This window comes from Macrobrachium rosenbergii, chromosome 2, assembly GCF_040412425.1.
Source record: "Macrobrachium rosenbergii isolate ZJJX-2024 chromosome 2, ASM4041242v1, whole genome shotgun sequence".
NCBI classification, from domain to species: domain Eukaryota; kingdom Metazoa; phylum Arthropoda; class Malacostraca; order Decapoda; family Palaemonidae; genus Macrobrachium; species Macrobrachium rosenbergii.
In genome coordinates this window covers 50,204,714-50,231,770 of record NC_089742.1, presented here as the reverse complement: position 1 = coordinate 50,231,770, position 27,057 = coordinate 50,204,714, and the positions used below count along the sequence as shown (strand labels likewise).

Sequence of the window (27,057 nt, the reverse complement as noted above, 5' to 3'; positions counted from 1 at the left end):
GTTCCGGCACTTGGTCTTCAAGACCTAAATTTCATAATCAACAGAAGGCAATGGGAAGTAAATAAAGAATGGATCACTTTTTAAAAAAATAAAGAAACAAATTAACAAAATAAATAGATAAAAAATGTAAGCAAATTTTAAAAACGCAAAGAGAATTGTGTTGGGCTAGCAGTGTATTGCATCTTTGCATGAACTTCTGAATCCCAATTACACGACATCCTCATCCTGACTGTTCCACAGTCCAACGGCGTGAGGAATAAAGGACCTCTGGAACTTTGGAGAAGTTCAACAGCGAGGCATATTTACTCTGGAAATGACCGAGATCTCAGAGCCAATTCTTTTATTGTACAATACTGATTCGAGAGTGCTTGGTCGATTGTTGAGTTTGGTTTTTAAGAATTTCAAAAAATTCCTTTTTGTTATCAGTTAGGCTACGTACAGCTTCAGTGTTCGTACGTACCCCTTTTCTTTCATTATTTGTACTGCCATTTTTATTATGTATTGTCTTCACTCTCTTAATAATTATGATATTCGTTCCTCTGGGTTGTGCATTGGTAGAAAAACTAATTTCTAATTAAATGTTCTTTTGTTGATGCTGGTTTTTTGTAGGAGCTGTTGTTGCTTTTGATTTTTCGAGAAATAATAATAATAATAATAATAATAATAATAATAATAATAATAATAATAATAATAATAATAATATCTTTACACTATCCTCTTTTAACAGTTCTACAGCCCGTCGCTTTTTTTCATTAATGAGAGAAAGCTGAAGTAATGAAACATGGCAAGCAGCGAGCGTAGATTTATTTAATACATTGCTGCGATAAGCTGCTACTGAGATACACCCGTCAGTGCACCTCATGCGGTGGACTGTAGGCATTGCTTAAGGTTCTTTGCAGCGTTCCTTCGGCCCCTAGCTGCAACCGCTTTCATTCGTTTTACCGTACCTCCGTTCGTATTCTCTTTCTTCCATCGTACTTTCCACCCTCTTAACAATTGTTTCAGTGTAGCTGCGAGGTTTTCTTCCTGTTACACCTTTTAGACCTTTTGACTGTCAGTTTCCGTTTCAGCGCTGAATGACCTCTTAAGTCGCAGTGCTTGGTCTTTGGCCTAAATTCTGTATTCCATTCCAATAGCTGGCACTGAGGTGACTAAAAGAAACCCCTGACGATATGAAATATAAATAGAGGATTTGGACACGAGGGAACTGAAGCAGTTGAGTGGAAGATCTTATGCTTTGAAGGCATTTTCCAGCTTTTGAAAATGTCTTAAGATATAGGCGTAAGATCTTTCACAACACTGTTTCAATTTCCACCCGACCGTATCTTCTGTTTATGTAAATATTTATATATTATATATATATATATAAATGTATACATATGTAAATATATATATATATATATATATATATATATATATATATATATATATATATATATATATATATATACTACAAAGATGATACAACTTGTAATACCTGAAATACTTTGTAAGTCCCCCCTCATTTTTTCAGCACAGTTCGACGCATCCTGTTCTCGTTAATCCCACTTTTGAGTTCCTTGCAGACCTTTTCCTTTCCTTCCCCTTTGCTAATGTACTGGGTATTCCAAGGCTCTCCCTTTTCGGTAGGGGAGGGGGTCAGGGGAAGGGGTGGGGTTACTATGCAAGGGGCCTTTGAGAGGGGTGGAAATGGTTTTCAAGCCTTGGGTGTGAATGACGCTAACGACTCTCTTTATTCGTTTCATGTTCCACTGACCTTGTGGCCTTGTGAATGTGTGTGTGTGTGTGTGTGTGTGTGTGTGTGTGTGTGTTTGTGCGCACGCGCGCGAGCACGCTCTGTGTGGGAGACCTGACCTGCTCCGTGCTGAAAACTAGGTCGCTGGAATGTAATGTATGGGTACCTTTATTACCTCGTAAATCACATATGCAATTCAATCAGTTACGGTTTAATGTTAGGGGAAGGTAGAGTGTGTGTGTGTGTGTGTGTGTCTGTGTGTAGGTAGGGCGGCTGGGAGGGCCAAGGGTGTTATGGAGTCACCATTTGATTCTTTCTGCTCTGAATTTCCTTACGTTTTGCTCTATATTAGAGATTTTCTTTGAGAATTCATAAACTTTTCAAGTTTTGCTGACTCTTATCCAAACGAACCATTTGAAAAGCTAAAAGAGCGTTTAGTTAGTTTTTCCTTTCGTCGATTAAGGGGATTCATTATGTGAAATTGGAGTTTTTTGTGAGATACCTTTTTTATTTAAAGAAATGTTCAGATTTTATGACCCCCACCCTTTCCCCCGGAGGCATTTTAAAATGAATCGAAAGAAAGACCTTTCCATACATATTACGCAACCTAATCCCCCTATGATTTCTCTCTCTCTCTCTCTCTCTCTCTCTCTCTCTCTCTCTCTCTCTCTCTCTCTCTCTCTCCTTGTATTAAATGTCGACGATTTCATTACAGACATTGTTTCATGATTTGTTTTGTAAAAAAATTGTTATTAAAGTTCTCACCATGGAAATTTTGTCCTGTTTGGTATGGTTTTACTTTAAGATGGAAATTCTCTCTCTCTCTCTCTCTCTCTCTCTCTCTCTCTCTCTCTCTCTCTCTCTCTCTCTGTATTAAATGTCGACAGTTTTATTACAGAACTTGTTTCATGATTTGTTTTGTAAAAAAATTGCCATTAAACTTTTCACCAGGGAAATTTTTTTCATGTTTGGTATGGTTTTACTTTAAGCTGGAAATCTCAGTCCCCTCGGGCATTATATTCCTATCAATAAAATTATCTCAAAAATTGTTCCTGATGGTTACGACTGTGCATCAGATATTCATAACTTTGACTTTTCATTATGAGAGGAGCTATTGCTTTGATACCAGTATCCTAGATCTCATAGCGGATTATGACGTGAGGGCATGATCTTAAAATTTTCACTTATGTTGATAACTGGTTTGACTGCTTCTTCTCTGTAACCATCTAATTAAGGGAGCAGGTACATATGTCAGTCTAGTCTGTCTGTCATATGCCATTCATTCCTCTTTAAAATATTGAAGAAATTGCTGTGTCGAGCTTCTTAACTCCAAAAGGTAAGGTATTCGTATAATCTAGAATTATGTAATATTTTACCTTCCCCCAAAACTGGTCCTTTGCCAAAAAAAAAAATCTTATTACCTCTTACAATTCTAGCTTTACTTCTTTCTTCCATTCTGATTAGTCTGTTAAAATAATGTCATCATAAATAGACCAATTTCATGGCTGATTCTTCTTTCCATGATTCCAGTGCTTCGGAGTCTCTACGTTGCGTTCTGGCCTGTATTGTGTTCCAGCACGAAGCAGTTGATGAATTCCAGGTGGAATTTATTTCGTGCGTTAACTTTTTCTTGAAAATTCTTGCTCTACTCGACTACTCCCTTTATGGGGGTAGTGACGTCCGTGCACCTCACGCGGTGCACTGCAGGCATTACTCAAGGTTCTTTGCAGCGTCCCTTCGTCCCCTAGCTGCAACCCCTTTCATTCCCTTTACTGCACCTCCGTTCAATTTTTTCTTTCCACCCTCTCCTAACAATTGCTTCTCGGTGCAGCTGCAAGGTTTTCCTTCTGTTCCAACTTTCCTGGTGCAACTTGAAAACCTTCTTACTCTCCATTTTCCCTTTCAGCGCTGAATGACCTCATAGGTCCAAGTGCTTGGCCTTAATTTTATTTTCTATCCCATTCCATTCTGCCCAATTACTGTGGTCCATCTCATCCTCACCAAAATTTTCTTTTCTATCAAGAGGAAGGTCTCCGCAAGGAAAACAAATATTAATTAAAGCAAAATGAAATACCTTAGAGGTTGAAGTTTAGTTTTTTTTTTTTGTCAGATGTTTTGACAGGATCACCAGTAACACCTATTTAGCTAAGAATTGTTAGTTACGTAAGGAAGTAAATCTCCCTTCGATTAAATAGATACTGTGGATGTGGCGTTTTTTTGAGTGAGAAAGCAGAGTAATAGTAATTAGTTGTCAGTGAAGAAATGGCGCCTTTGACAAGGTAAGCTTTTGGGAAAATACTTTGGAAAAGTGCCACATTTTGGTATACCCAGAAAAAATGATATATAAATCCTCTGCTGGATGAATAACACTTTTCAGTGCGAGGTGTTGTAAGGAAGACGCGGAAGTAGAGAAATGGTTAATGGGTGCCCTTGAGCAAGAAGGAGTCCGTGACGTCACAGTGCCAGAAGAACGTGGCAGCTTTCTTTTCAGCGTCCCTTCGACCCCTAGCTACAGCCCCTTTCATTCCTTTGACTGTACCTCCGTTCATATTCTCTTCCTTCCATCTTACTTCCCACCCTCGCCTAACAATTGATTCTTAGTGCAACTGCTTTGAGGTTTTCCACCTGTCACACCTTTAAAAAACCTTCTTACTCTCAGTTTCCCTTTCAGCGCCGAATGGCCTTATAGTTCCCAGCGTTTGGCCTTTGGCCTAAATTTTATATTCCAATTCCATTTCCTTTTGGAATTGTGATGGAACTGACTTAAGCTTAGGGATGGTTGAGGTTCCCTTTTTTAACTGAGTACGAGCCTCAACCTTCAGTGTCTTCTGAAGTGGAGAATTAAAAAAGAAAATTGTCTTAGTGAGATTCTTGGAGTAAAGCATTTTGATTTAATTAGTGGATCGGTATAATTTGCATATTAAATTGGAGAATGAAGATTTCTGTCGGAGGAGGAGACAGAGAAAGCGACGCATTTCGATTTAATCAGATAATTAGGGAAAGCGATACGGTTTACCTGCTGAAGTGGAAAAAGTGGTAGCATTTTTTTTTTTGGAAGATTAGGAGATTGAAGAGATGTAGCTGTTTGAAGAATGAGTGAAGCAAAGGGTTGGTAATTCTCGGCTGGGTGAGAGACTGATATTTTTCAAACGAAGAAATCTGTATATATATACATACGTACATATATACATATATTATATTTTATATATATATATATATATATATATATATATATATATAATATGCATTGCAGTTAAGGATGCATAAAAACAATTTTTGCAGGCGTTAAGATTGTCAATGAAAATATAAGGTTTTCTCATGTATATAATTTGAACATCATTGAACACTGTTAGGTTACAGTAAATAAGACACACATATATATGTATATATGTATACTTATATATATATATATATATATATATATATATATATATATATATATATATATATATATATATATATATATATGGTATGGTATATATATATATCTATCTGTCTATATATATATATATATATATATATATATATATATATATATATATATATATATATATATAAAATGTCAGTCAAGGCTGGTGAAGAGCCACGTTCTACCTAACTTGCAGAAGTCCACTGTTCACATTTTACCCGAGCAGAAAGAAATAGGCGTTGCCTCATTGAAAAAAAAAAAAGAGCCATGTTTATCACCTGGTTGCTTGCAAGCACTGCTTCTCGTGAAGTGTCAGCTGTTATTTCCAGCATCAGATACTGTTTCTCCCCTTTTTTCCCTTTTCCATTAAAAAAAATTTTTCCCCTTTCTTCCATTTCTTCCCTTCACTGTTACACTGGCGATGAAGCTATGGATGGTGATGATGTTGTCGTGACGTTTGAGTTGCTCTGACGTTTTAAGATGCTCTGACGTTTGAGAGGTAACAGGTCTTCTTCTTTAAGAGCTGTTGTGCTCTCCCCTGTGCCGTAGGTGCGGACGATCTATCATTTTTAGTTCCTCTTTTTGTTGATTGATTTCATATGGCTCTTTTTTGACAGGCTATACACACGTCTGCACACACACACACGCACACATATGAATATGTATATATAGATATGTATATATTTATGTATGTATATATATATCTATATAGATATATGTATATATGTGTATGTATGTATGTGTAGATGTATATAGTTTGTCTGTATATGTGTGTATATGTATATATATATATATATATATATATATATATATATATATATATATATATCTATATATCATACATACATACATACATACACACACACACACACACACATATATATATATATATATATATATATATATATATATATATATATATATATATATATATATACACACACAATCAATGACATTTCGTGTCTTTTCATGAGAAATTTGCACATCAAAGTAACAAATGATGATTCTAGGTGAAGCTGAAGAATCTGATAAACTCCCTAGATTAGATTTCACATATCTACTGGAGAAAAAAAAAACTGTCATGGAGAACGGGCCAACCTAATCTGATCAAATTTGTCAGATATATTCATTGGGCGACCTTTTCGAGATTGTTAGCTTTTGCGAGAGAAGTCAAGGTTGACCATTTGTGGCTACGGAAACCATCTCGCCTGTTATGAAATCTGGATTTTTGGCTGTTTGTGTACTTAGTAGCAGATAGCATACTTTGTTTTGTACTTTTCATATCGCTTGCAAAATCATTTCATACGTCCCTTGACATATGTAGACCCTAACGAGAAACTGCAGTTCTGGTGTAAACCGGTGTGGTTCTTTGTTTTCCATTTTCTCATTTTGATTATTTATGTATTTGCTGAAAGTTTAATTTATTTCTTTTTTGGTTTCGTTTGGTATTCTAGTTTCGTTTGTAATACTGTGTTTTTTTCTTCACTCTGATTTTTATATATTTTTTTTTCGCCTGATGGATTTCTTTTCTGTAGTCTAACTGGATTGCTTAGTGATTTGGTCATCTTTTCTTTTATGTACGTATATGCAAATTTATAATAATAATAATAATAATAATAATAATAATAATAATAATAATAATAATAATAATAATAATACTGTTAGTGGGAATAGGAATATTAGTAGTAGCCAGTATTTTATGTAATGCTTTTAATGGAAACATCACTAAGACATATATTTATGCGCATGTGTTTGTGTGTGTGTGTGTGAGAGAGAGAGAGAGAGAGAGAGAGAGAGAGAGAGAGAGAGAGAGAGAGAGAGAGAGAGAGAGAGAGAGAGAGAGAGAGAGAGACTTTCAAACTGTCGATCGGCCAGTTTATAGCGTGGGGGCTAAGATACATTTGCAAATACAGTGCAAGCATTATGCAACTTCAATGGGAGAGGGGGTCCTCTAGATTTGCAACAGATTACGAGTCATTAGGAGAGAGAGAGAGAGAGAGAGAGAGAGAAGAAGCGCCTTTGAACTTATTTTTGAAGGAAACGTCTCCACAAATCATTCACGCATAAGTTAGGTTACATAAATAATGGTATAATGAGCACTCGAGATGTTCTCGTGAGGAATGGAGCGGTCCTTGAATTCTGAGTGTCTCATTTCCTCGAATTTTGAGTTTCTTAGGTGAAGATGGATCTCTATTTATTACCTGCTTCGGGTGTCAGTGTCATGGAATATTGCGTAGCTTGTTTGTTTATCTCCATTTAGCTTTCTCATTCTTTTAGCTTGGCGTTCAGCATGTGGCATATAATTATTCTGTATCTAGTGCTGGTTAAACAGCATTTCATTAGCTTTTTTATGTTGGCGTTGTATAACCATTGTATTGTAACTTATTTCTGAATGGTGTTCAGCCAGATGACTGCTAATGGTAAGATCTCTCTCTCTCTCTCTCTCTCTCTCTCTCTCTCTCTCTCTCTCTCTCTCTCTCTCTCTCTCTATATATATGTATATATATGTGTGTGTGTGTGTGTGTGTGTGTAGTTCTGGCTCTGTACCCTCCTGGTGAAAGTTCTTTACCCTGTAGTGATCTCTCTCTCTCTCTCTCTCTCTCTCTCTCTCTCTCTCTCTCTCTCTCTCTCTCTCTCTTAGGCATCCACAACTCTGTATAATCATTGCATCTCCAGTAATTTCCTTTAGCTTTTATTAAGGCTAAACTACTCAGTATCTTCTAAGAAATCTTGAGCCTTCAATTCTCTCTCACAAGTTCAAGCACGGAGTATGGAATTGGCAGTCAGGAGAGCAAAAATATTATTCGAACATTAAACCCCTACATTTTGAATTTCAAGCATGGATAAACCTGTCAAAATCAGATGTTACGCTAAGAGTTTGAATTGAATCAGTGATCACCACGGTCACGCAGAGAAAATGTTTGGCTTACGGGAGAGGAGGAGTGACAGTTGTTTGCCTAGTTAACTAAAAAATAAACTCGTTTCTATACTTGATAAATAATTGAGTAGACTTTATCTCTTTAAATTGCTTCTTTTGATTTTCTTGGAGTCCTCTTGCTCTGTCTTATTTTATCATCGTGTCTTAGATAATATTCCTCTTTTCCTTCTCATCTTCCTATATACTTCCTCCTTCTCCTCCTCACATTTATATCCCCATTTCCTCAGAAACCCTTCCTGTCGTGGTCTGATCCTCCCCGTAGGTGGGGTAAGGCCGTCAGTGCACCTCATGCGGTGGACTGTAGGCATTACTTAAGGTTCTTTGCAGCGTGCCTTCGGCCACTAGCTGCAACCCCTTTCGTTCCTTTTACTGTACCTCCTTCCATATTCTCTTTCTTCCATCTTCCTTTCCACCCTCTCCTGACAATTAATTCATAGTGCAACTGCGAGGTTTTCCTCCTGTTACACCTTTCAAACCTTTTACTGTCAAATTCCATTTCAGCGCTGAATGACCTCATAGGTCCCAGTGCTTGGCCTTTGGCCTAAATTCTATATTCAGTTCAATTCAGTTCAGTTGTCTGATCATTGCAGTGCAGGCCAGCCAACTCTGTCAACGAAAAGAAAAGTAAATAAAAAAAAAAAAAGAGATGGAGGGGAGTTACATTCATATTCCTCGCAGTTTGTAATTGTGAAATGCTGCTGGCTGATTTTAAGCGGGGTGGGGGTTGAGGGAGGGAGGGAGGGGGGGTGGCGAGGAAGGAGAAGGGAGAGCATAGAGGTGGGATAATGAGTAAGAAAGGAGGTTCTTTTATCGGAGTTGGGACGATCTCTTGATTGTTTTCACGCGCTTCAGATCAATCTGCTTTTTTTTTTTTTGTCATTTTTAATTTTCCTTTCGACTTCAAGATTGGAAAACAGGATGTTTTCACATTTTTGTTGTAATTGGTGGTAAAGAGAGAGAGAGAGAGAGGAGGTGGTGGTGGAGGAGGAAGGGGCGTGGTAGTCGGAACTGGGAGAGGGGATTGAGCATTACAGGTTAGCGGGGGTGTGGGTAGAGAAGGTGGAGGAAGAAGAGGTGCAGTAGTGGTGGAGGAGGAGGAGGACGTGGAGGAGAGTAGTGGTGGTGGTGGTGTGGAGGCGGTGGGAGGAGGGGGAGGAAGAATGGGTGAGAGAGGAAGGGAGGGGAGAGTGGGAGAAGTAGAAAGAGGTAAGGCAACTACGTGGGCAGGAGCTGTGGGCGCGTGGCTTGCGTGTGCGCTGGGAGGTTCTGTCAGGGAAAAGGGTGAGGGGGAGGGGGAGGGAATTCAAGAGAGAAAGAGGGAGAGGGAGAAAGAGAGATGGAGGAAGGAAAGGAGGGATGAATTTGGTTGGAGGGAGGTGGGGGAGGAGGAGATGGAATGGGGTGCGATGGGGTGTGGGTGATTATGGGGGGGATGGGGGCGTTTGGAGAGAGGAAATGGGAGGGAGTAGGGAATGGTGGGGTGGGGTGGGGTGGGGGGTTAAGTTTACGGGTGGCACTGTGCCGCCGACAGGATTAGGTCAGTGTCTCACTGGCTGTGTTGGTGACTGGACGAACGTTGGTGTTGGAGAATCGTTTTTTTTGCGTCACGGGACTACTACTGTGCTACTACTGCTACTACTACTACTACTGCTACTATATTTACTACTACTACTAATACTACCTCTGGCTGTCTCACACACGCTCACACACTCTCTCTCTCTCTCCCTCTATTTCTCTACTGGCCACAATCACTACTGCTGCCTGCTCCCCTCAAGAGGAGAGAAGAGAATTCTGCTACTTCTGCTGTGTGCTTCTGTTATATGCTGCTGCCTCTCTCCTCCTCCTCTTCCTCCTCCTCCTCCTCCTCCTCCTCCTCCTCCTCCTCTTCCTTCTCCTCCTCCTCCTCCTCCTCCTCCTCCTTCTTCTTCTTCCCTTGCCTTCATCGTCATCCTTATCATCATCTTTGATACCAACCATCATCTCATCACTCGCCGAACCAGCTCATCGTCTTGTTGATATCTCTAGGTAAGTAAGGCCAGCAACCTCACCTACACCACCACCACAGTCGTGATGCTTTTTTGTTTTTTTTCACGTGCGCAAAATGCTTCTTTTTTTTTTTAAGTCTCGCTTCTGTTGTTTTACTTGCAGTGAGAATAACAAGATTTTTTTTTTCCTCTTTATTCCTCTGGTCATTGCACAACTGGTGGCGGCTTTGATAGTCGGTGGAAATAATCGCTCTGATTGTTTCGTGGATGTGACGCTGATGGGGTTATCACGTTGTACACATGTATTTTATATATATATATATATATATATATATATATATATATATATATATATATATATATATATATATATACACACACACACATATACATATACCTATACATATACATATACATATGCATATATGTATGTATATATGTATATTTATATATATGTATATGCATGTATGTATGTATATGTATATATATATGTAAATGAGCCTGAGTGCTTCCTCTTCGCTTCTTTGTGTTGCATAGCAATGCACTGTACATGTACACTCACCCGGTGAGAGAGACATTCTTTGTTATATAGCACTTGCACCAAAGTATGTTTACACATTTATATACATACATACATAGATGCGTATATGAGAGAGAGAGAGAGAGAGAGAGAGAGAGAGAGAGAGAGAGAGAGAGAGAGAGAGAGAGAGAGAGAGAGAGAGAGATACTGTTTGCATTCTGTTCATTATCTCGTTTATTTGCTATTCCACCTTGACCCTTTTTATAATGATTATTGTCCTTGCCAAGACGACTCTTGTTATTGTCTGTTTAGCTTGGGGTGATTTTGACGTAACTTTATTCTATTTCATTTCGGTGAACTGAAGGATAAACTGTGAGCCCTGTTATGATACCGAGGATTTTTTAATATATATTTTTTCAAATATTTTAAATCATTCTCACATAATTAGATTTTCGTTTCAATGTTTCTTTGTTTAGATTAATCGATTAATCGCTACTACCAATCTCAAGAAAAATATATTACGAGTACTTTTTCTGGGTCAAAGCTGGAGAAATTTGTTATAAATAAAAAATTTAAGAAATAATAATAATAATAATAATGATAATAATAATAATAATAATAATCTAATTCAAAACAAGAAAATATTCTACGAGTACTTTCCTCTTGGTGAAAACTAAATGAAATTTGTCTTAAATAAAAAAAAAAATGGAAGAAATAATTTGAAAAAATAAACTAATGAAAAAAACAAGTACATCAGGCATCGTGAAAGGCAGTGATAGTCCGTGGGTCCACTCGCTCCAATTACAAATAGTTAGATGGTTTGCGTTTGTTCCTTCGTAAACACTCGGATAGGTATTCAGGATAGTAGACCACGAGGCGACGTGTGATACCTGGCGGTAGGTAGGCCCTTACGCATGTCAACACAACTTTGTATTTGGATGATTTTCAAGTATTATAGGGTAGGACGGTAGCGACATCATAGCTGAATTCCTCTGTTATGATGTTCGTAAACGTCATTGAAGGCGGTAACTTTGCATCGATTGTGGTTGCTTGGTAGTTTTTCTTCTCCAGGATTGTCAGAACAATATTGGGAGATACGATGATTTTAGGATGGAAAATTAATCACCTTTTGGGGACTTGGTTTTTCCAGTATCATTTTTGGCTCATCAGAGAATGCCAACCGTCTTTTATGTATATTTTATCCATCGTTATGTTTACGTATACATCCACTCTTTATTCTTGCAAGCACTTACTATTCCTGGTCTGCGTGTATACGTCATCAGGTATTATTTTTTTTAAAGAATAATTCATTAACACTGAAAGGCCGAGTTAATTTCTCCAGTCGCTGCTTGAAGATATACAGAAACCGTATCAACAGTTACATCACCCCTCCCAACCTCCCCCCCCCCCCACACACACACACGCGCGCACCCCTATCTTGCTTGACTGCGTTGCACCTTGCGTATCAGTTTTTCCACACGCTTGGAAGTTTTTAGGATATTTTTTTAGTGTCCATTAGCCTCTTACTAATTGTAAACCTCTGTGGATTTCCTACACACGTGACATCGGCTCTCTTCACCTGTGCACCTTCTCTTAATTATTGATTTTGCACGCGTGTCTTGCAGAAAAATTCAGCGACGGAAAGAAAGGAAAATAACTGTCCCCATTTCGTATGGGCCACTTCTAAAGAAGACTCGTCTGTAGCCGACTGTGAAACTCACATTACTTCGAGGGCATTGAAGACAGTCACATGGTCCGTACAAATCGCAGCAGCTCCGTATTTTGGTCTCTGTCGAACTCGTTGGGTTTTTGGACGAATTCTCTTCCGTCTTCCTCACAAAATTCGCTTCCTCCCCCCCCTTTTTTTCCTCACATGACCTAATTAACCTGTAGACACTGATCCTTCCTTTTACCTGTGCTAACTTTATTTTTCTTTTACTTCTAACTCTCGAGTTGTTTGTCTGTACTCTGCTGTTTTCGCATTGCTAACAGTTAGCACACGCGGATATAGGCTACGTCAATCCAAAGAGCTGAAAGGAAAAAGTATGAGATTGATCGGGAGGGTTGTGGAACCCTTGGTAGAGAACCTTACATCAAATGGTGCCTGTATTTGTGTGATATTGACACCAGGGCGAAAGCAATCGCTTTTGCTAAAGCAGGTCATTGGGAAATGCAAAAATAACTTCCACATCAAGTCGTGATTTAAAAATCATTAATTAACCGGAAGCATCAGGATACCTTTATACCCGTTACCTTTGTGTCAGATGGTCAGATTGGATATGTAAACACACACATTTATACATTTATGTATATTATAATTTTTCTTTCATTGTTTTCATAGATTTTACTGAGAGAATTTCCTTTGTTTACCTGTAGCCCATGGGTCATTGTGTTGGTTCGAATCCTGCCATCAGAGGTGAAAGCTTCTTCGTTTATTTCCTCTGAGATATAGGCTTGCATTCAAAAGTGTACTTTATATATATATATATATATATATATATATATATATATATATATATATATATATATATATATATATATATACACATACATACACATACACATACACACACACACACACACACACACCAGTAAATTATTTTACACAATAGAAGTTATACTACAAAAAAGATTGTCACCAGCAAATTCCTCCAGTAGGTGCTAAATCAAGGATGATCCCTTCTGCAGAAAACATCCACAGCGTCAGAAGTTCCGTAAATTCTCAGGAAAGACTCATCAGTACCGTGTCTTCCCTACAAACACACTGCTCTAGTCTCTTTTAGCTTTGCCGCAATCAAGGCCCTTCATCCCAACACCTCCTCAATCCATCTAATCAGAACTGTCGCATTTTCTCCCCATGTCCAGACCACCTCAGAGCGCTCTTAATGATAGTTTTCACCTTTGCTAACCTTTTTAACACATCAGCGTATTTCTAAATTTTTTACTCTTTCCTTGAATAGTATGACTGCAGAGCTTGCTTTTGATATACGATCTCTAAAATAAAACCGGTTATTTTTTACAATGACATTTGTGTACCGGGTTGTTGTGATCGAGATTTAGCCTTGTAAAGTTTTCTTGATGTTGTAACCGGCGGTGATCTTTGATGTCTCTGTGTTAAAGGTGCAGTTCTGGGCTGCACACTATTCTCTAAACCTCCCTCCCCTGCCCCCGCTCCAGTTTTTAGTTTTCTGTAAAAGAATATTATTGTGCCGGCTTTGTCTGTCCGTCCGCACTTTATTCTGTCCGCACTTTTTCTATCAGCCCTCAGATCTTAAAAACTACTGAGGCTAGGGGGCTGCAAATTGGTATGTTGATCATCCACCCTCCAATCATCAAACATACCAAATTGCAGCCCTCTAGCCTCAGTAGTTTTTTTTTTTTTATTTAAGGTTAAAGTTAGCCACAATCGCGCTTCTGGCAACGCTATAGGATAGGCCACTATCGGGTCGTGGATAAAGTTTCATGGGCTGCAGCGCATTATACCGAGACCACCAAAAGATAGATCGATTTTCGGTGGCCTTGATTATACGCTGTACAGAAAACTCGATAGCGCTGAAGACACTTGACGCATTTTTTTTACTTGTTTCTTATTTTTTTTGCACTTGCAACGCAGTTGAGTTTTGTTGCAACTCGATCCTTTTCCTTTGGAGATGGGGTAGGATTGACTAGTAGATTGATTAATAGAGTGATTGATTAATTGATACTTTGATCGACAGGTTGTATTATAATATGGTGCTGCAAGAACTGTTCGTCTTGGAAGGGTAAAAAATGAATTTGCATGCTAAGCTGCTCTATTTGCACCGGGAGGAAATTTTGATAGATTTTACTCCTAGTTTATAACTTGTGTCTATCTGTCTGTATATCTATCTATCTGTCTATCTATCTATCTATTTATCTATCTATCTATATATATATATATATATATATATATATATATATATATAGAGAGAGAGAGAGAGAGAGAGAGAGAGAGAGAGAGAGAGAGAGAGATTTTACTCCTGGTTTATAACTTGTATCTATCTATCTATGTCTGTATATATATATATATATACATATATATATATATATATATATATATATATATATATATATATATATATATAAAAGAGAGAGAGAGAGAGAGAGAGAGAGAGAGAGAGAGAGAGAGAGAGAGAGAGAGAAGCGTACAGGCGTGGATTAAATCTCAAGTCTGTATCCTTACCTGCAATATTATTACGCGGTCGTCCTTTCGGGTAGAAAGGGTTTATAGGGAGTGTGGTCACTTGTGTTTTTTTTTTACCCTCAGAGCCTCTTCTTCCTTACGTCTCTCCTAATTGGAGGGCTGCCAGAGGAGAGAGAGAGAGAGAGAAACTCCACGCGCCTCTACAATGCCTTTTTTTTTGTGTGTTCGACGTTTCTGTAGGCGTTATCTCATGCAGCTTTCATGTAGATATTTTATTCCTGAAGAGCGGATTTGCTTCGCCAGGGGAGTTCGAGGTAGTGGTTGCATTCGTTTCGACAACATTCCTTTTTCAGCTCAGATATTGTGTACAATTTTTTCGCCACACGGTTTAATGAGAGTCATAGGCATCTGGTTCAGGCAAGACACCATGGGTAATTGGGGGCTGTTTTTTTTTCATACCGGAAGTGAGAGTACAAGACTCTCTCTCTCTCTCTCTCTCTCTCTCTCTCTCTCTCTCTCTCAGTTGAGCTCTGGTTGCGGTCAGTCCTCAGAGGTTTATTTTGAGTAACATATAAAAGTGTTCTTATTCAGGTGTCCGCATTTCTTTCTTCTTAATAGTAGAGGGCTACTTTGACAAAAACGAGATGAAGAGAGCTAATATATATTGACTAACATCGTAAGAGAATGTTGGCGTCCCTGCAGAGTGAGCTTTATGACTTAAAGGAAGATGCTGGGCTTGGAGGTATTTAACTTAAGGATTCTGTCAGGTGATCTTGATCCTCCTGACAGATCTTACCATCAGAAGGGCTTGGATAACACTGATGACACCAGTTCCAGAGCGAGAGGTTTCCGAACGCCTTCTGACTTTGATGGAGGATTGGCTAATGGCTCCCAGCGTATCTCCTGAGATGCAGTGGTTACCACCTCTTAGTTTCACGAAGGCTTCATCTTCCTAGTTTGGATTAAGCTGGCCATATGCCAGCACAGGCTCTTGCCTAATGGCGGTCCCGAAGTGTGGTATAAGGTTTGAAAAGCACTAGGTGGCATGGCGTGGGCCTTTTGACTCAGTGCAACCAACGGAGACAAAGAAGGGTTTAAAATTCTAACAATTCATAAACAATGAATTTGAATCCTATTGCAGAAGTTATAATAACATTTGCGAAATCCGTGTTGAGGCAATTAAGAATCCGCCCTTGGATTCTTACTTTTCAATTGCTATTGTAATTGATTTTGCTTTCAGAGAGAGGTGAGGAGAGGTCGATTCTTAATTCATTCTTATTGTTGTCGTAATTCATTCTTTTCGTTGTCTTAATTCATTCTTAATTGATATGAGAACTAGATAGCCTTGATGATTTTCATCCTAAGGAATGAAACAATAACTCGAAGGTATATTTTTGTTAATACAACAGCATTGTAGATTAACAAAAGAATGTTGCGTATATTATTTGACTTGTGGCCTAGGGAATATTGCATTCTCTTACCTTTATGGAGGCTTTGACACCGCATTCTGCCTTTTATCTTTGGTATTTTCTGGGAAAACGTTGCATTGTCTCACCTTTATGGAGTCCTTGACACATATTCTGCCTTAAATGTTTCCTATTATCTGGAGAAACACTACTTTGTTTTGCCATTATGGAGTCTGACGCCACATTCGGCCTTTTATCTTTGCTGTTTTTTTTTGGAAAACATTACATTCTTTTACTTTTATGGAGACTTTGGCGTCACATTCGTCCTTTTACCTTTGATATTTTCTGGGAAAACGTTGCGTTGTTTCACCTGTATGGGGTCTTTGACACCATATTCTGCCTTTTATGTTTGCTGTTATCTGGAGAAACATTACATTATTTTACCTTTATGAAGGCTTTGACATCATATTCGGCCTTTTATCTTTACTATTTTTCTTAGGAAAACATTACATTCTTTTAACCTTTATGGAGACTTGGGCGTCACACTCGTCCTTTTATCTTTGCTATTTTCTGGAGAAGCGTTGCATTGTTTTGCCTGTATGGAGGCCTTGACACCACAGTCTTTTATCTTTGCTATTTTCTAGGAAAACATTACATTGTTTCACCTTTATGGAGTCCCTGACAACACACCGGGTTTTTTATCTATGCTGTTTTTTTTGGCTTTTTGGCATTTGGTGTATATTGATTTTTGTGTTAGTAGTTCAGTAAAACCTGCTTTCATGTTTTCTTAATGCAGTTTTAAATTATATATATATATATATATATATATATATATATATATATATATATATATATATATATATATATATATATATATATATATACACATACACACACACACACACACCAAATGCGTTTTATGTTCAGTTAAATCATCACGCATTATAATCAGGTGCCTCTGGTCATGTCCTTACGTTTTTTACCAGTAAGGTAGTTTGAGCTACATTCAAGGAAACTCAGAGATGCCTTACAAGGGCGCTAGTCAGTGTCCTGTTTGTTCATAAAATAGCATAAATACTCTTTCAAGTAATTTGCGTGTCTCCTGTTGATGTGTATGATATTGTATGAAGTGTCCTTCTTTGATATGCATGACATTGTATGACGTGTCTCCTTTTGACAAGTATAATTGTATGATATTTCTCCTTTTGATGTGTATGCTATTGTATGCCACTTCTTTTGGTGTGTATGATATTGTTGATGTGTCTCCTTTTGATGTGCATGAAATTGTATGAAGTGTCTCTCTTTGATGTGTATACAGTAATGTTGTTTAACAAATGTCATTTTGATGTGTATGGTATTGGTAGGTAGTTTGTGTCTTAGATGTGTATGATATTGTATGACATATCTCATTTTGATGTGTATGGTGTTGCATGAAGTGTATGTCTTTGATGGACATTATATTGTATGACATATTTCTTTTTGATGTGCATGATATTATATGACATTTCTCCTTTTGATGTGTATGATATTGTTGAAGTGTCGCAATGGATGTTTATGAAATCGTATGAAGTGTCTCTCTTTGATGTGTATAATATTGTTTAACAAGTCTCATTTTGATGTGAATGCTATTGTATGAAGTTTGTGTCTTGGATGTGTATGATTACATATCTCATTTAAATGCGTATGGTGTTGTATGAAGTGTCTGTCTTTGATGTGTATGGTGTTGTATGAAGTGTCTGTCTTTGATGTGCATTATATTGTGTGAAGTGTATGTCTTTGATGTGCATTATATTGTATGAAGTGTCTATCTTTGATGTGCATTGTATTGTATGAAGTGTATGCCTTTGATGTGCGTTGTATTGTATGAAGTGTCTGTCTTTGATGTGCATTATATTGTGTGAAGTGTCTGTCTTTGATGTGCTTTACATTGCATGTCATATTTCTTTTTGATGTGCATCTTTTATGACATATTTCTTTTTGATGTGCATGATATTGCACGACGCGTATATGTTCCATTGTGCATTGTTCGCACCTGGCAGTGTCTTAGTTGCATTCGTTTGCTCCCCTTTATGGATGTGTTGTGCCTCGGCTTTCGAGAGAGAGAGAGAGAGAGAGAGAGAGAGAGAGAGAGAGAGAGAGAGAGAGAGAGAGAGAGAGAGAGAGACGATGACTGTTTTCTTGTACAAGCTGTTGTTGTTATTGTGTAGGTTTGTCACAACAATATATTTGTGTATTAGTTTGCGAGAGGGTGCATTTTTGAATGATGGTTGTGTGTGTTTGTGTGTGTGTGTGTGTGCATGCATGCACGAGAGGGGCGTGTGCTTGTGTGTGTGTGTGTGTGTGCGTGCGTGCTTGCGCGCGCTGTGCAAAAGGAATAATGGGAGTGGACGAGGTATAGAGGTATAGAGGGTGATCTCTACCTGGCACGTCAGCTTTACTTTGAACCCAGAGGTTCACTGCTGTCTCTGTAGCAGCGCCAAGAGAGTAGCAGCAGCAGCAGCAGCAGCAGCATCAGCAGCAGCAATAGCAGCAGTAGTAGCAGCAGGAGCAGCAGGTGCCGTGCGTGCAGCTGTGGCAGCAGTGGGGCTGTTGCATCCATCCTCTCATGTGCTGGGAGAGGGACACACACACACACACACACGCACACACACACACCAGTGCGGTTGGGATCACCTGGTGATGCTTTGTTTACTCAGCACGCACAACGCACAAGGTGGAGGAAGGAGGAGGAGAGTATATTGTTTTATCTGTTTATGTATGTATGTATGTATATATATATATATATATATATATATATATATATATATATATATATATATATATATATATATATATATATGTATATATTTATATATATACAGTAAATACATATATTTATTTATATACAGTATTACATAAGACATATTTATATGTATATATATATATTTATATACAGTATATACATATATTTATTTATACAGTATTACATAATACATATATATCTCTATGTACATATATATATACATATATATATAAATTTTATCACTTACACAATTGTTCTGTGCATTAATACATTTGTTAGCAGGACCTCATTGAAACTGGGTGGTACCCAGCGGAGATATTTATCTAAAAAAAAAAAAGTTACTAGCTTTCCAGGACTAATAATGACGACTGCCCTGGAAAGCTTGTATGCATTGAAGTGCAGCTGTTGAATAGAAGACAATATTGCAAAGAGGTTTGCAAGAGACTGAATAAAAGAAACCAGAACGAAGTGGGAGACAAATGAAGGCATCAGTAATAATTTATGGTAAATTATAAACAACTACGGACAGTAGGGAGAAAGTATATCGGAGGGAAGTCAACACCAAGAGGAAGGTTGTGATCTGAATAAAAGATGCAGTTGGGAATGTTTGGTTTGAAAATAATTCAGTAGTTTGTTTTATCGAGAAATACAGAAGAGAGGCAGCTTTGGGTGATGCACTAGTGATAAACGTTCGTGAGAGTTTTAGGATATTGTTGTAAAAGTGACTGATCAGAATATAAAGAGAAGAAATAAAAGATTGAGTAATGGACAGGTGCCAGTTGATGGGATTACAGTTTATTTTCTGTGTTGTGGTTATGTTAGTGTAATTAATTGCTAACCAGGGTGTGTAAGGGACATCGTGATGAAGAGAATGTTCCAAAGGACAGTGTGAAGGCAAAATTTTTTTTTTTTTTTGTGAATAGGATTTTGATTGTTTTATTCAAGGCTATAAAGGCCTGGAATTACTTACCGTAGCTATGACGGTGATTGAGTATTAACTGAGAAACATAATGCTAATGAGTTGATAGAGATTCCATGTTTAGGATGCATGTCTTAGAGGTCATTTGCTCAGGGGAGTGGAAATTTTTAAGATGAAAGGGAAGTCTTCAGTAAGGTTCTGTCGAAAAGAAAGTGGCTAGTTTGATGATAGAATAGGTAGGTCTTGGATAAAGGTGTTTGGCGTCCTCATTCCTTCTTACTATATTTATTGAAGGAACCTTGAGAGAATTTCTGGAGATGGGATTGATAGGGGCGGAGTGTACTGTGGGTTTAGGCAAATAGTAAAAGCTATTAATGAGTAGATGGAGATTCCGTGTTGGTGGCAGGTGCAGATTATAAGCTAAAGAATGGGATGGAATGTTGAGTAGCTAATCTTTGCATTTAGTATTAAAGCATTAGTTGGTGACAGTGAAGAAAAGCAGCCGAGAATAGTGAAAGTGTTTGGTAGAGGAGAAAGTTAACAGTGAATATCAGCAAGAACTAGTAAGGTGGAGTGATAAATGTTGCTGTGGATGGTGAAATAATGGAAATGGCTGAGTTTTGCATTTTGTGGAAATAAATGCCGTGAATGATGGTAATAAGAGTGATGTGGATCACCGGATAAATGAAACAGGGAAGGTAGAAGGATATTTACAAAAAATTGGGAAGCAAATTGAAATCTGTTGTAGGTAAATTTCCGGTTTCTAAAAGAATAATTGAGCTAAAGTTTCTTTGGGTTATGAATGCAGTTACAAGAAAATGAAATATAGAAATTGGGGAAGAACTGTTTACGTACTATGTGTAGTAAAAAGTTGTTACTAAATTAATGAGAAAAATGTAGTGAAAAGAATAACAGGCGTAAAGGTAAATCAGTTTTTTGAGTGATTTGCTCGCCTGGGGAGACTGGAAGACGAATTGGCTCTTGTGGTGTATAGATCAGTTTTGGTTGAAAGGATGAAGGATGAAATAATAAAGAGGCGCGAAACTTGATGCAGGATTGGGATGAGCTTCGTAGTATGTACTGAAGGATAAGTCACATCCTGGGGTCCCCTTCTGTTTAGGCATATAAGAAGCCTGATTAATTATGGAAGTAAACTGGACGTGAGGTTCATCCTCGAATATATATATATATATATATATATATATATATATATATATATATATATATATATATATATATGTGTGTGTGTGTGTGTGTGTGTGTGTGTGTCTGTGTGTGTGTGTGTATAATTTACTTTATTCCATGTAAATTTGACGACTAAGATCGAAGATCTTACACACAGTCTACATGGATATGTTAGCATCCTCACTACAACCTATGAAAGAATCGATGTCAACCCTGGTCGTTCCTGGTACTAGTGAAAGAAAACGAACGATATTAATCATTACGTATTCATTCATTAGCATACAACCCGCTCTGACATCCCATTCATAAATGAGCCCCCTCTTTTATTTGTTTGTTCATCCGAGCGAGCGCGCTCTTTCATATGGCTTTGCACGGCGCGGTAATCTTGACCCTTATTGGATGCGGATCTGTGTCATGTTGATGCGTAATTGGCTGCTGTGTCGACTGGCCAGCTGTCCAATCCCGCTGTGATTGTGGCTGATTTTGGAGACAAACGTTTCCGTTGTGATGGTGGCTGATGTTGGAGGTGAATGTTTCCGTTGTGATTGTGGCTGATTTTGGAGATTAATGTTTCCGTTGTGGTTGTGGCTGATTTTGGAGATTAACGTTTCTGTTTTGATTGTGGCTGATGCTGGAGATTAACGTTTCTGTTGTGATTGTGGCTGATGCTGGAGATAAGCGTTTCCATTGTGATTGTGGTTAATGTTGGAGATAAGCGTTTCCATTGTGATTGTGGCTGGTGTTGGAGATAAACGTTTCTGTTGTGATTGTGGCTGATGTTGGAGATAAACATTTCTGGCGGATTCGGGCAGATACTCGTGAAAGCCTTCCGTTCTAGTGATAAAAGTTGAGGCTTGTGCTCATTCGCAGGCCAAGTTTCGATTTTCCTTAGGTCTTCACTTACCTTGATGAATCTGGGCCACGTTTTGTGAAAACTTCGCATGTGTTCCTATCTGTTGAAACGTTGCTATAAAAAGGTATATGGAAGGGAGAGGTCCGAGCTCTGTTATTTATAAAATGTATAAAGATAGTTTTGTACGGTATGTGTTATAAATACCTATGTATGTTTGTATATATGTAGCCTATACATGTTTGGCTCAATCTTTGGCAAGGGTATTGGGAGCTTAATTTTTTTTATTAATTTTATTTATATTTTAGTGCATTTTGGACCACAAAATCGTTGTTGTCTTATCGATTGGCTGTCAACCTAAAATGTCTGTTTCATTCTCGCGATCACCTGGGAATGGCTTGGAATGGGATGTAAAATTTACGCCAAAGGCCAAGCGCTGTGACCTATGAGGTTATTCAGCACTGAAAGAGAAATTTAAAGTAAAAAGTTTGAAAGATCTAACAGGAGGAAAACCTCGCAGTTGCACTTCAAAACAATTGTTAGGATAGGATGAAAAGTAAGAAAGAAAAAAAGACTATGAACGGAGGTACAGCAAAAAGAATGAAAGGGATTGCAGCTAGGGGCCGAAGGGACGCTGCAAAGAACCTTAAGTAATGCCTACAGTGCACCGCGTAAGGTGCACTGACGGCACTACTCCCTACATGGCCACCTGTGAATTACCTGTGATTCGGGTTCATATTAATGAATTCTATTCACTTTTATCGCCGCTATATTACATATTTACGGCTATAGACTGCTTACAGAAAAATATTTGCTATTCGCTAAAGGAGTTGTGATTCTGAATATCATAAAATTTTAGTATCATAAAATCAAATTTATAACAAATACTAATATACATTTTGACTCGATTACAGCCACGGAAGCGTGAGGACTGTTTTCTGTTTTAGTGTTCTGCAAAAGAAAACTATTGTGACGGCTTTGTCTGTCTGTCCGCACTTTTTCTTTCCGCCCTCAGATCTTAAAAACTACTGAGGCTAGATGGCTGCAAATTGGTACGTTGATCATCCACCCTCCAATCATCAAACATACCAAATTGCAGCCCTCTAGCCTTTGTCGTTTTATTTTGTTTAAGGTTAAAATTAGCCATAGTCATACTTCTGGCACCGCTTATTATACCAACAGCACATGCCATCACCGGACCGTGGCTGAGTTTCATGGGCCAGGGCTAAGAGTTTCATGAGCCGTGGCTGAGGCCACCACGGACAGTAGCTGAATTTCTTGGGCCGCGGTTAAGAGTTTCATGAGCCGTGGCCGAAAGTTTCATATAGCATTATACGCTGAACAGAAAACTCGATTGCGCCAAAGAAATTTTGTTGCATATTTACTTGTCTTTAGAGGAAATGGTCTTACCACAATAATTGTCTTTAACGGAAATCGTCTTACCACAATTGTCTTTAAAGGAAATGGTCTTACCACAATTTTCTTTAACGGAAATGGTCTTACCACAATTGTCCTTAGAGGAAATGGTCTTACCACAATCTAGACTGCTCACTCTCATTGTTATGGAAGGTGTTAATCTTAACTCTGGTGATCCTGTTAGGCATGAGAGGTCTGCTCTGAATCCCCAACAGTTTACTTAATATCTCGAGTAGAGTGGGAAGGGTTACACTCGTAAACATACCTGAAATTTTGTGGTTTATCTCGTCCCATGAACGAAGTGAATCGGTTCAGAAATTTTCACATTTTTCGGTTCTGAAATTCGCACGAATGTTGAACCATTGTTCGATGATTGATATGATTGAAAGTGTTGCTAGCAAGACTGGTGATGGGTGCCGTACGATAAGTAGAGTTTGTGATTGACAATGGTTAAAGATTGACAGCAATATATATATATATATATATATATATATATATATATATATATATATATATATATATATATATATATATATATATACAGTATATATATGTATAAATATTTTATATATATTTCTATATAATATATATTATATATTATATATATATATATATATATGTGTGTGTGTGTATTTTTAAGTTAATGCTACGAAGTGTACTGGTAGGGTATAAAACTAACCTACTACAGTCCATGAAAATATTAATTCAGATAAATTGTAATTTCGTCATTACATCATATGACATGAAAAACTTCGTTCACTTTTCAAGTGTGAGAAGGAATGTTGTAGAGAGAGAGAGAGAGAGAGAGAGAGAGAGAGAGAGAGAGAGAGAGAGAGAGAGAGAGAGAGAGAGAACATTGCGCCTTTAATTTCTGGGAATCGCAAGCAGTACCACAGTTATTGCTGTTTTTGCGGTCGTGATTAATGAATGACAGCGTGGGATGATTTTAGAAACAGGATCTCTCTCTCTCTCTCTCTCTCTCTCTCTCTCTCTTAGGTATGAGCATGTCTACTTAGCGGGTCATTTGTTAAAATTTTAACTGTGTAAAGTTGGCGATAATTTCTGTTGACAGGTATTGAAATGCGATGTTTGTACATGTACTAGATTATAATAATAATACAATAATAATAATAATAATAATAATAATAATAATAATAATAATAATAATAATAATAATAATAATAAAGTCGTTCAGTTACAAAAAACCCTCCAAAAAATCTCTCTCTCTCTCTCTCTCTCTCTCTCTCTCTCTCTCTCTCTCTCTCTCTCTCTCTCTCTCTCTCTCTCTCCCCTTATACTCATCAAAAGATAAACATTCATCCTTGTGGTAAATTAGACTGGCTCTATCTCTCCCCGCATGTATGTATTCGCGTGTTCTTTTGAGGCTATTCCATACGAAAAGTAAGCAAAATTAAGACCATAACAAAATAAGTACTCTGTATATTGCATTGTGTGAAGTGTTGTGACGTCATCATGCCATTGTGTGCCTTGGAGGAGTTCTGGTTGTCAGCTTCGTCTGGCTTTGTTGCTAGAAGATTGATTTGGCTACTTAGTGTTGGTGAATGTGATGTCAATGAATTTTAAGCCCTGTAGTTGCCGTCAGTGCACCTCACGCGATGCACTGTAGGCATCACTTATGGGTCCTTGCAGCGTGCCTTCGGCCCCTAGTTGCAACCCCTTTCGTTCCTTTTACTGTACCTCCATTCATATTATCTTTCTTCCATCTTTCTGTTCACTCTCTCCCAACAATTGTTTCATAGTACAACTGGAGGTTGTCCTCCTGTTACACCTTCCAAGGCCTTTTTACTGTCAGTTTCCCTTTCAGCGCTGAATGACCTCATAGGTCCCAGGACTTGGCCTTTAGCCTGAATTTTATGTTCCTTTTAACCATTACCACAGTATCTTCTTCCCTTCTCGGAGCAAGGCAAATCGTATTGACTCCCTCGCTACCAAATTTTTTTATATATATAAATATATTTTTTTTCTATTTCCCGGACCAGGTCTAGACTGCAAAGGTTGCTTTATTAAAGGTCATTGTTATTCGCCCAGCTGCTCTGCTCTCTCGAAAATGACCTCCCTGCCATTTCATGGTTGAAATGGTGTTTCTGTCGCAGTGTTTTTGGTGTTGGGATCTCACGAGAAAATATCCGATGGGATTTTTTTGGGGAAGGATTTAGTGCTTCATATTTTCTTGGCCGTCATCTTGATTGAAACTGCGGGGAGAACTCTTCGTGTTCCAGTAACAAAGGCTTTTTTAATTTTTTTATATTCCAATAATATCTATTTAGTACTTGTTTCACTGGTACGTATAATAGTATTACGGCATGTAATGAATGATACTCATATTATTTTACATAATTGAAAATAGAGAAATTTAAGAATAACATTAACCTAAAATATTTGTGGTGTTTCTTTTAAATGGTTCTTGCTTAAATCCTCGTGCAAGTGGCCAAACTCAAGACATGCTTTTTTTTATCGTTAACTTTATAACTCGTCTATAGGTGCTAAATTGAAGTGACTTACTCAATATTATAATGTTGGTGCTATTTTTCTAAATTTATTTTGATGCTATCTTTTTCATATTTATTTTGGTATGAATGCTTTTTTGTGTTGAATTAGGTTGTCAAGTTTTGGTGTTCCACAGGGTAACGTTCTAGAACCTTTGTCATTATTTGTTCTTGATTGTCGGGGTTCGTTTTAGGTTTTGTAAATAAGACAGTGCAGTTTACTGCCCTAAAGTGGAAAACTGCAGTATCTGCAAAACTTTCGAAATTGAGATATGCCACCTGTTGGGCTCTCGAAACACTAATACACAAATCACTGCAGTTTCAAATGATATTTCTGTGCTTTATTTAGGGGGTCCCATTTGCAGTATCTGCAAAACCAGTAGTAAGGCAAGGGAAAACTGCAGTATCTACCATTCTTCTCAGATATGTATTTTTGCAGGCAGTACAGTTTTCCATTTTAGGGCAATATACACATGATGTGAAATGAAACTACCTGGGCTCTAAGTCATAAACTTCCACCATTAGTAATTTAGTTTGACGGAATAAAAGTGCACATTTGAACCGGAAACTCGATAATAACTTCTCACGGCTGCGTCAAGTAATAAAACAAAGAGATCGTGCAATATTTTTGTCGTGCAATTATTGCGCTGCAATCTGCGCCACGTTGATCCTAGCTTGGACGTAGCATATAAACAGCGTGGCATGTTTATGGTATTTTCGTTATGTGCAGTGAACGTAAATTTATCCTGAAGGACTGAAGTTTTAGTTCCGTCTAAATCACTCGATTTCCTCTCAGAATTTTCGTTATAAAAGTAACGAAAGTAAAACTCTTCGGCGGAAGGGGAGAATTAGTTGAAAACTCTCTCCCCTCCTAATATTTAAAAAAAAAAATCATTTTTGAATACTGTTGACTTTAAAAGGGTAAGACGATCATGTCTCCTTGCACAAACAAACTTGTTAATTAGTGTTTTGGAGAGTTCTGAATGTCTCTTGAGAAACTAAGAAGAATTAATTAGTTGTTCTGATAATGGAAATGTTTAATTTGATATGTTAGTTTGCCAACATTCCTTCATAATGCTGATTTTTCCTAAACAACTTTAGACATGACGATGTCAAGAAATATGTGTGTGTGTGTGCGTGTGTGTACGTCTAAATAATGGAGAAATAAAAATGTGCTGAAATAAGAGTAATAAAATAATTTTTCTTAATCTCTTTCATGTGTTTAAGCCTTAAACAGCATATA

At 37.7% G+C, this 27,057-nt stretch overlaps 1 protein-coding gene across 20 annotated transcripts in view; it reads left to right on the top strand.

Moving 5' to 3' along the window:
* The window catches only part of enc (encore), a 292,147-nt gene that overhangs the window by 15,116 nt on the left and 249,974 nt on the right, over nt 1-27,057 (top strand). For 5 of the 20 annotated variants that reach the window (XM_067117530.1, XM_067117582.1, XM_067117521.1 and 2 more), the window contains exon 1: nt 9,623-10,107. The exons of 10 other annotated variants lie outside the window; for them this stretch is intronic. The gene's annotated coding sequence lies outside the window, so the exon portion shown is untranslated. Of the gene's footprint in view, nt 1-9,608; nt 10,108-27,057 lie in introns of those variants that run through there. 5 more of the 20 variants (XM_067117563.1, XM_067117470.1, XM_067117632.1 and 2 more) reach the window with 3 other exon arrangements.